This window comes from Calonectris borealis, chromosome 9 (genome assembly GCF_964195595.1).
Source record: "Calonectris borealis chromosome 9, bCalBor7.hap1.2, whole genome shotgun sequence".
Taxonomy (NCBI): domain Eukaryota; kingdom Metazoa; phylum Chordata; class Aves; order Procellariiformes; family Procellariidae; genus Calonectris; species Calonectris borealis.
The window spans coordinates 25,216,346-25,226,863 of NC_134320.1; positions in this window are offsets into that span (position 1 = coordinate 25,216,346).

The following is a 10,518-nucleotide window of genomic DNA, read 5'->3' on the forward strand; positions in this document are numbered from 1 at the left end:
ATCTAGCCTGTGTTGTTAATCATAATTATGGACTTACTTCAGGAGGTACATTTTCTAAAGCAGTTGGGTAAGACAAGAAAATTAAGTTCAAATTATTTTCTTCCACAGGAAGTAAAAGTAGTACATAAATAAATACTTGGTGTTGCACTAGATCTTTAAAACATATACTAGCTTTCTGGCACTGCATCGTTCCCCAATATTTTTTCCTACAGCGCATAATAGTAAGTTTCTGATAATAGTGCTCACAGACAGCTTTGATTATAACCACTTGTCAGGGAATGGATAACTAGGAAAATAACACCATATTCAACTGTAAAAAATGCTGCCTGAACTACATTAATACAGTGATAATTTCTGCTAATAAAAGCCTCCGAACCCCATCCATTAGCTCTGAATTGAAATTCCTGCTTCATTTCTATCTTTCTGAGCATTTCTGCCCTCTGACCCCTCTTCCATTGCTTGGCAGCAACACAGCCATCCACAGACGTTAGCTGCCACAAAGGGCCAAACCCCTGCACGAGGCGTAATGACAAACTCGCTGTGTGTTTGAGCAAACCTGGCTGGGACTGGAGACTGGGACCCTCGCGGTGGCTCTGCCTGCAGCGGGCATTGCTTCGCAAGTGCCAGTACAGGCGATGATGAGAGGCAGGGCACGTGTGGTTCAATAGGTTTGCCTTGTGTGGGAACTGACTGTCAACATCCCACTCATTTCCCCAGTCAATTCCACCCTCGCAATCCAACAGTCACCAACTACGCTCTCCCATTTGCCCGCTGTAACAGAAACGTAGCTTTTCATTGATGTTGGGGGTTCATTCAGAGGAGAGGGCAGGAGGGGTTGGAAGGGAGGGAAAATAAAAAGGGTCTGAACAATTTGACCCCATAGCAGTCTCTCTAAAAGAGAAAAAAATGTTCAAATAAAGTTTTTTTTTTTGACAGAATAAGTGGAGAGTCATTGATATTCAAGTCAGGAGTATATTTCTGTAGGGAGCTATTACATCTGATTGAGAAAATAAAATGTTACCCACATTCACAATTACTTATATAAAGGCCGCTGATCTCATTTCTTAGCTTTTCTCTTTAGCATTAGTTAACCAAAACCCTAGCAAGAACACGCTATTGACAACATAATCCTCAAGTAAGTTTTATGTTGGCAGGCAATAAGAACTGGGAGTACTTTTATCTATTTCTGGATTTGGGATAATGACACTCCAATGAGTGGCTAATCTAGTGTACTTATGTACATTCAAATTAAAATCACACATTTGGGGGGGGACTTGCATCTTTGCTGACCTACACAGGTGAGAGCCAGATGTAACTCAAATAAACTTAATGGAGCTATACCAGCCTCATCTCAATACAAAGAAAAGAGTCAGGATTTAAAAACTTAAGAGCAATCCACTGTTTTGCAGAGCAGTGCAAATATTACAAAATATTTTCTAGGAAGAAATAGTTTTTAATTTTTTAACAATTCTTTTCTCAATGATTTTCTTTTGGCCATGATATTACCCTCCTGAAAATCTGCAAACAGCTGAACAAGCAACTCATTCAAAAACTCGGCAGAGTACCTGCATGCTTATGTGTTCACAGAAATCAAATTTGGGGTATTCGTGCTAGGAGTGTTTAGAGGCTCATCAAGTCAGGAAATGCAGAGGGCCCTTTGAGACTTAGCCAATCAACCATAGGTAGACAATACAAGCTGATTTTCAAATATTCTTGATCTATGCAGAGGGTTCAAAATTTCGAAGAGTTATTCTCTAAGAAAATTGAAACAAATAAATGCAAAAAATATTAAAATATGTGATAAAAGAGGTCTATTGCACCTAATGAATTTTTCAGTTAGTTCATAGTATAGTTCAATGAGTATCAGGGCTATACGGAAGGGATGAACTCAACCACACAAAACAGGCAATAATAACACTCCAGCAACGGCTGCACGTAAAACTACAGTCATAACTAGCGCTAATACTGCCAGCTTTCTAATTTATCCTCCAGGGTAGGCAGCCCCCTCAAAAATTGGTTTTAGATGTTAAAACTAGTAACTCTCATCTACATCACTGAAAATGCAGTTGCAAAATATATCAAAGAAAAAAGTGCTCAGAAGTCGAATTCTCCTCAGGGTTTTCCCGTCCCTTTGGAATTGCTCATGTATTTCAGATGTGAGCTGCTTGGAAAGCCTGTATTTTCTCCTTTGTCTAATATAGTACTAAGCACATCACTGGTACTTAAAATACTAAAATTCAAAGGAATAAATGCTTTGTTTGTTTGCTTCCAATTAGGAGCTAATGAAATCCCAGGAATACACTTCCAGGTAATTTGTCACAGAAGAACCGAAACTCAATAGCGTGTTTCTGTGTATAACTTTCCTCTCTGTCTGTTCTGCTGACACAACTAGACCACACTTCATTCTCAGAAAGACATTAGAGCATTACTTTACTGTTTTTTCCTCTAAATTACCTGCCTGGCTACTGTCACCATTGATCTCTTAAGTCCTTGACTGATTAATCAGTCAGACAGCTAATTAATGTAGTGGCTTGGAGGGAAAGAGGGAGGGAAGAATAACATGAAAGAGGAGAGTTTTTTCCTTATTCTTCATGGTTTTATTGCCTTTGAAAGGTGCCGTATCCATAGCATAAAGGAGCATTTGTCTGTGCTTTTTTTCTTCCAAGGAACCTACTAAAAACGTATTTACCAACTCAGGTGCCCAAACATGTTGTTTAAACACCACAACTTAGTTTGACTTTAGTCTGAGACCAAAGACATAAGGAAAGGGAATGCCTCATGCTAAAATGTCCAAAAGTACTCATCAGGATCCATGATTTAAAAAAAAAAAAATCATACAGCCATATTTTTCCCTTATGGTGCTGAAGCACTTTGTTCCAGATTCTTCCTTAACTCCTAAACTTTTAGTAGGCTTTCTTTTCAAATGTCAGGTCTGGAAGATGATGCCTGCACACTGCCATTGAGGATATTTGCAAGCTTTCCCCCATACTTCCCTATCAAATGTTAGTAACCAAGTTCTTTTAAAAGGATAAACAAACTATTAAGAAAGTTAGCAGTAGATAGATCCTGTTGTCCTAATCATGGATATTTGAGAAGCATAGAGGATTTTCTTCTTTGTAATAACTGTGATACATGAAAAGGTATTTAATTTCCTTTATTCTCAAGGAATCATACGTATCCTGGAACAGCTCTTTTTATACATAGAGTTAACCTCATGCTGCCATGTACATGTATATAGGTATTTACGTATTACAAGGCAGGATTTAAACACTCTTGTCTACAGGGAGCTGATGAACTAAAAATGGTTTAATAAGCTTTCTTTTTAAATTCTTAAGGGAGACAGATACTAGCATCAGCAGTATTTGTTGCTAAATGCAAATAAAATCATTCTGAGTATGGGAATTGTGCTGACCATGCTTCATGAAACAGCAAGCACAGGACTGCAGCAAGGAAGTGGCAATTAAGTATTTCACATATGCCTGTATGACTGTCTATCTACAGCTTAACGGGTCGTACCGTGATCATATCCAACAGCAACAAAATGGTGTTGGAATGGAATCCCCAACTAATAATTTCGTGCCTATTATTAACCTGTGGAGAAACCTACATTGCTACAAAGACTTACAGGAAAAGTGTTCGGGAAGAATATATAAGTCAAAAAAGTACACTTCACTCCAACAAAATCCGCATTGAGTGGACTAAGTACTGCAAATCAAGCATGTTTTATTAATTCAAGTACCAAGACAATAATAAATTAAGCACCTAGATATATGGAGAAAAAGGCAATGTAAACAGTTACAGACTTTTTAGACTGACCTCAAAATTAAAAAAAAAAAATAATCTGAAGGTTACGATAATTAAACATTAATGGAAATGGTATACAATTCTAAAAAGTTTATGAAGCTAAAGCATGACAAACTAACTCAATATTCTTTTTTCATAATTGACTTTTTAGATGCAAACTCTAATCTATACAGTGAAGCATTTCTTACATGTGGAAAATTGTTAGTTTAACTTCAAGCAGCTTACTGTACAATAAAAGCTAAGGAGGATATAATGGCGAGTTGTGTTCAAAAGGGAATTTTTTAGTTATGGGAAGCTCACTAATGAATGTCTCAAGGATGAGTCTCGGGGAAAAAATAGTACTATCTCTGCACATGGCACAAATAATAGGCAAAACCTCATGAAGTTTGCTGGTGAAAAGGTGAGAGGTGTTGAAGAGAATGAGAATATCATGCTGGAAAAACAAGATGACTTTGAGGCTGAAGTAAGACATGGATAAACCCACAAGAAGCTACAAGATACACTTGGGGACTAATAATAACAACAATCTTTGCTGTATTTGCCATGACACACAAAGAGAAGAAATGGAGTCACTCACGATTCTGTAAGCCAGTAATGTGATAAGGCAGTAAAAAAAAAAAAAAAAAAAAGATTAATATGCTCCTAGAATATAGTGCTACATTAGCAATAAAGATATATTGCTCCTACTAGGAGGCCTTCTGAGATACCACATATACTTTTGATTATTCAGGAGTATGAAGAAAAGAGTTCAACATGATGCAGGTATGGAGCAGGCCTATTAGGATGAACACGAGAACAGCCAGTCAGGAAACTAGAAAGAATTTGATCTGTTTAGACGAGCAAAAATAAGGCTTGTTTAAACTAGCAGAATGAAGGTTGAGGCAGAAGGAGGGATTGTTATGTGACTGCTCTCTTAAAGCACACTGTGAAAAGGGGGGTGGGACGGGATAAATATCAGGGACACCCAAGAATGTTGGCAAAGCTAAAAGACAATGCTGGCATAAGAACAAGCCAGTTCAAACTAGCCATACACGTACGTATAAGCAGGAAATTATGAGGGAGTTTTTAAGTGTTTAACAAGTGAGTGTCTGGATTAGCTTCTTAATACAAGCAATAGGAACAAAATAAAAAACTAGCTACATGGTGGAACTTTGTAAGTTCATTAAAAGAATTCTAAAATATGTTTTTACGTGATAACAGGGAACTGGATTTGGTCACCAGGCGGTGCCTTTCAATCCTACGTTCCTAGCTGGTTTTCAGCCTTTTAATTATGAATCCTATTACTATAACCATATGTGTTGCAGCCTCAGGTACACATTGATCTTTTTCTAGTAATTCCTGTTGTAAAAATGGAGTTCTACCTCAGGTAACTATATGAAATAGCTTTGGAGGTTGCAAATTTAACTAACTTTCAGTGACTTCCAACAACTAAGCCTTTTGCTCCTTGAAGTGGGAATAATCTTTTTGGTTTGTGTTTGGGTGCAATAGAATCCTGAACCTTCCTTGGGCATCTTTAGCCTTATGCTAATATAAATAATAACCAAAAAATGGCAAACTAACCCTGACATTACAGCAGCTATGATGGTTTCTCTTAGGAGAGAAATATATTTGTCTTTTAGATCACAGAAAAACATCTCGAGACTGAATAAAAGCAAAGGCCAGCTACAATTTCAAAATGCAAATTTGCATGCACCCATCTACTGTGATAGCATGGGTAATTATACCAGTGGTGTCAAGGTAGTCCAAGCCTGCTAGCTGAGTTTATTTGCAATGTTACTGACAATGGTAAATGATCAGTTTTTATAGTTTAGATAGAACTAGAAAAATAATATGTGTCAACTTCCTTCTCAGTATAGCAGCAACTTCTTTTATAACCACATATTTACCGATAAGCCAGATCTACCAAGGATAGCACTGCAGGGCTAACAGAAGAACAAGATAGGTTCCATTATATCTTTGTACACCATCAGCAAGTTGCCTCCTAAATTTTCTTTGCAAGACCTTTATCTCCAGTAATGATGCATGCAGGAAAAAGACTGGAGACTGATCAGCAATTGCAAAGTTGATTTTGCAGATCTAAACGATTGCAGAAGAACAAAATCCCACTCCTACTATGTCATTCCTTGCAACAGCATTTTTCCCACTTTTGTATGGAACTCATGGTAGGAAAATATGACAGAAACATTTAATTTCATTAAACTGATATGGTAGACAACATTCACTTAACATCAGTTAGCTTGTATTACAGCTGATAATTTGGACCAGGGCAATATGCAGTTGACATTCAGAGCTTGGTCCGGACATGATATGGATAAAGGGGGATGCCTCTGCAGCTGTGTTGCTCCTCCCCTGTCACTTAACTATGTGTGTGTTGAACTAGGTAGCAGCCCCGCAGGACATCTGCTCCTGTTATTAGGAATTACAACAATGTACTAAAATCTAGTTTGAAAAGCAGTTTCTCTTATAATTTTCTTATAATTCTCAGTGAAAATGGAATTTGTTTCCTGAACTGCTATGATGTATTTTGGCCCTTGCAGCATTACTGAGCTGAAATCTTCAAATTTATGGTGGTTTTAATATTTGCTCTCTTTGAGTGTTGAGCACAGCAGTGATATACATTATTAACCGATAAATTATTCTGTCCATCTTGTTTTCACTTACTTAAAAGTCAGTTAATGCAGCACAGGAACCAGAATGATAGCTTAGGCATTAAAATTATATGGGGCATTGGGTTTATTTTCTTGCTTTCAAAGCTCGTAGGTGACCTGAAAGAAGTCATGAGAAGAGTTGTAAAGTTGTAAAAAAATTGACTTTAGGCTGTTTAGCTCCTAAAGTAGAGTTGCAGCACCTAATCTTGCAGCAGAGAAGAAACAGATCCTCAGCATCACCAAGAAGGAAGCTATATAAATTATCCTGTAGAAAAATACAAAAGACAAAGACATGTCCTAGATCTCACCGTCCTCTGGGCTTAAATACTGGCCTATGAAAAAATAACTATGTCTCTTTGGAATTTGCAGTCTGGAATTATCCTGATCTTTACATCAAGTGATCACTAGATAAATCAGCAATCTTTAGAAGAGGGATCAAGACCAAGTTATCACTTTTTCAGCTCAGTGCCTCCTTCTGCTCCTGTACATGGCACTGCACTGAGAAGCCAAAGCCTGCTCAAAGCGGCTCCATCCACCTACATTCCTGTCTGGGCTTCCTCTTTCTCCCAGCATTTCTCCAGAAATCCCCAATTTTTCATCCCTATTTCTCCTTTGTCAGGTGCTTCCATAGAGGAAGACTGGCAGAAGTAGAGGAAACACTTGAGGAAAAATCTCTTCTTTTGAACCATTGGGCAAGAATAGAGACGTGTATCCTCCAGCATAATTTCTAACGAAGATAGGTACTGTCTCCATGTCTTCCGTATAGGTGATCTCAGGTAGCAGTCTGCACAGAGGGATGTCAGCATGGGGCAGGCAAAGCTGCTGAGCCTGCTAAGACAAAGACAGTTCTGGACACAAGCTGAAACAGAATGTTAAGCATTAGGGAAACATCACTGTCAAAAACATGGCCATTATGAGCTTTAGGCTTGCAATTCTCACTGTAGTGCCAGGATTTAAGTACTTGTATTTTACCTCAATGTCCTAAGGCACTGGGGAGTTGTGTTTTAATTTCAAATTTCCCTTTAAATTCTCCCTGCCTTGCCAAGGTGGCCTAAGGACAAATCCATTAATGCATGTGATATGCAGGTATATTTACATCACGGGAGTTATGTAAGCAGGTAGATCTCATAAATAATTAAAGGCTTTGTGCGTAAAGTAAGATGTGACCATGCTAGCTTCTCAGGGTTTCTGTGCAAGTCACGCAGTCCATATGCTTTTCTTGTGAATAATTTTAAGGGGCAATGTTTTAAGGGATGATGGTTCCAATTCTTTCCATCTGCAGAAGGTTGTGTAAGCCCCTCTCACTTACTTCTCGTAGAAACAAGCTAGAGGAATTACCAATGTAAAATAGTAAGGGAAGGATCAAGCTCTCTAGTTCTATTTTGATGACAGTCTGTACAAGGTGTAATAAAATCAATAGTTTCTCATGCTGAAAGGTTTCTTTCTATCTACACCAATGACGAGGATAGTGGGCAAAGAGCTCTATTAGCTGTTCTTTAAGAATCAATCACACTTAAAAGTAATAGTCAGTATGACAGCAACTGCACAATGGACGAATAATTTTTTTCACACAAATATCCTGAATTTCAGAGAAGAGAGATACTTTTAAAGAGACAGGAAATAAATTATCTGTTTCTCTAAAAATCAAGAAAATACTAAGCATTTATTACTAAAGACACTGAAAAAAACTTGATCCTTAAGGATTATTAAAGGGTAAAAACCAACATACAAATTCAGTCCACCTGAACAAGAACACTAGATAACAATCAAGATTCATTTGAAGCAAAACTTTAAAAGTCTCAGAAGTTCAAAATTCATGAAGCTACACTGTGAGAAGGAAGCCACCATGGCTGTGTCACTTCTACTGTCAAGCAGGGACTTTCCCTCATCCACAGTGTAACAAGCCTCTGATCCTCAGTATTTGGTGAAAGATGTGAGCTGATCCAGCACAGAGCCATTGTCTTACACCGGATGAGAACCAGCTGTGTTATGCCTCCGTATTATATCTAGACGCGTCATAAAGATGTAATTGGCAATTACAAAGTCACATTAAATGGTATGTAGTGAGCTATTTAGCACGTATAAACAGAAGAAAAAAATAAAATTATATCGGTAAAAGGCATATCCATGCATAAATAATCAGGGGAAAATATGACAAATCGGCTTGTTCTATTGTATCGCATTGAAATTTCCATACGGTCTCAGTAGCATGGAAGGGCAAATGAAAGCCAGAGCAAAGAAAGGAACTGTGCTCAGAGAATTATTCCTTGTTGACACTGGGTGAGCTTATTGTGGCTCAACAGCAAGCATGAAAGCATGATCAAGACCAAAAGAAACTCTGGTTAACATGCCCCTACTTCTGTCTGAAGTGCAGGGTTTTTTGAGATGCTATAGTTAAGGAACACTGTCACTTACTTTGAGAAAAAAATAGACAATAGATGTATGTTGGAGTTACAGACAGAATGACTTTGTGAATGTGGAAAGCAGACTGTACTCTGTCTTTTCATGCTGTCATGTTTCTTTGTTGATGTCTCTGTTTTAAGATCAGTTTGCTCCATGCATCTCCAATTGCCTTTTGTTTTCTCACAGCAGGGAAGGCTCAGTTAATCCATATGTCACGACAAAAAATTCAGGCTTCTTTTTGATAGGAACCAAGCATGACAGCAATCTATTGAAAAGGTGTTTTGGACTACCATTTCTTCCAAGCCAATTTATTGTCTGGATGGCTTTCAAAAATAATAGGTCTGTTTCCCAAGATAATGAGCTGAGATGTGACTTGTGAAGTCCATGTGAGCACACACACTAATTATGAGAAATAAACTAATAAAAAACTATCAGTCTGTAGAAATCAGTATCTGTTGTGATATACCAGTCTAAACTTCAGAGAACATTAATGTTTCCACCTGTTCCGTACTGCAATGATTTTGTTTTATTAGCCTTAGATATGTAAAACAGATTTCTTACTATTAAGCCTTAGACAGATCAGGATGCTAAGAAAGTATCTGATCTGTGGAGGTGGGGGATGACAGTTTTGCTGAGCAAACTCCAGTTCTAGCATGGGGCAAATGCTATCCCACTGATATTTAGTCAGGGTTCCAGAATCCACAGATTTATAAATCAGAGCTGGCAAAGTGAAGCATCCATGAAAATAAAAGACCTTTAACATACCCCATTGACCAATTTTTTTCCCCCAGTATATTTCACTTTAAGTATATATACCACAGTGCAACTACATAAGCACTGTATCTTTCCTGTAGCATTTGTGGAATAATTTTAACGATTTTTAACAAATAGTTTCTGTCACTCATTTTTCAATTTCTAGGACAGATGATGGACAGGACATAACCACATTTTGACTGTAAAAAAGGCATACTAAAGAAATGTGGCATACTTGGGAAACATGAATTATTCTCACACAATGAAACAACTTCTTCTAACAAACAAAATGCCCATAATCTTATCTTCCAGAAAAAGGGACTATGTCAACTTCTATTGAAGCTGTAAGAAAGACTGTCACTACCTAGTTCAGCCAATTTTTAACTCCCAGACTCCAGAAATTTTCATACTGCGAAGAGCTTTTCTGGCATGTTTATGACATACCAAAAAATGGCTATTAAAAAAAACCTTCACAATGTTCTCCTCCCTTTAGGTGTAAACCCAACAGGACTTGTGGTGATTACCGACTACCTATGCTCACTCTGGAGTAATCAGCTATAAAACCAGTTGAACAGTAGAAAATTCTGGGCCATTGTGCGTTTATGACTCTTTTAAAGCTGGCACTTTTAAGGCTGACCCTGAATCATCCTGACCTTTACTTAGCTGTTGGTCTATGCCTTATGTTACCAAGGAAAGAAATTCCTGCCTTAAAATTTTCTTGACCTTATTCAGCACATTCCTCATGCCATAAATGACTTGCTTGTAGTTGCCAATGAAGCACAGTCAATGAGTTTAGAGATGACAAAGGAAAGTTGCAGAAGTTGCATTCCAGGAGCATTTATAATTTCTTCTAAGAATTAAGAGCTCCTTGCTGGCACTGTGAACTCCAGACTGCTGTGGATGCTCTGTC